A 264-nucleotide genomic window follows, 5' to 3' on the forward strand; every position below is an offset into this window, starting at 1 on the left:
TTGAAGCTAATACTTATAGGCCACTTTTCAACAGGAAAAAAAAAACCTATTTATAGATTGGTCCGTGTAAATCATTCTCTATCCTTATGACACTCGGCCACCTCATCTTCCTCCTTGCTAACTAGGCACGCTTAACCATTCTCTGTCGCCCTCCATTGGATGTTGGGTTTACCCCCCCCCCCCCCTTCTGTCGCGTCCAGACACGCCCAACACTTAGTTCCACCTCCCACCACCCCTGCTTCGGTCGAGCGTTGTGCTCTTACC

Source organism: Dipteris shenzhenensis, chromosome 27 (genome assembly GCF_047967505.1).
Source record: "Dipteris shenzhenensis isolate YYH24624 ecotype China chromosome 27, Dip_SZ_1.0, whole genome shotgun sequence".
In the NCBI taxonomy this organism is placed as follows: Eukaryota; Viridiplantae; Streptophyta; class Polypodiopsida; order Gleicheniales; family Dipteridaceae; genus Dipteris; species Dipteris shenzhenensis.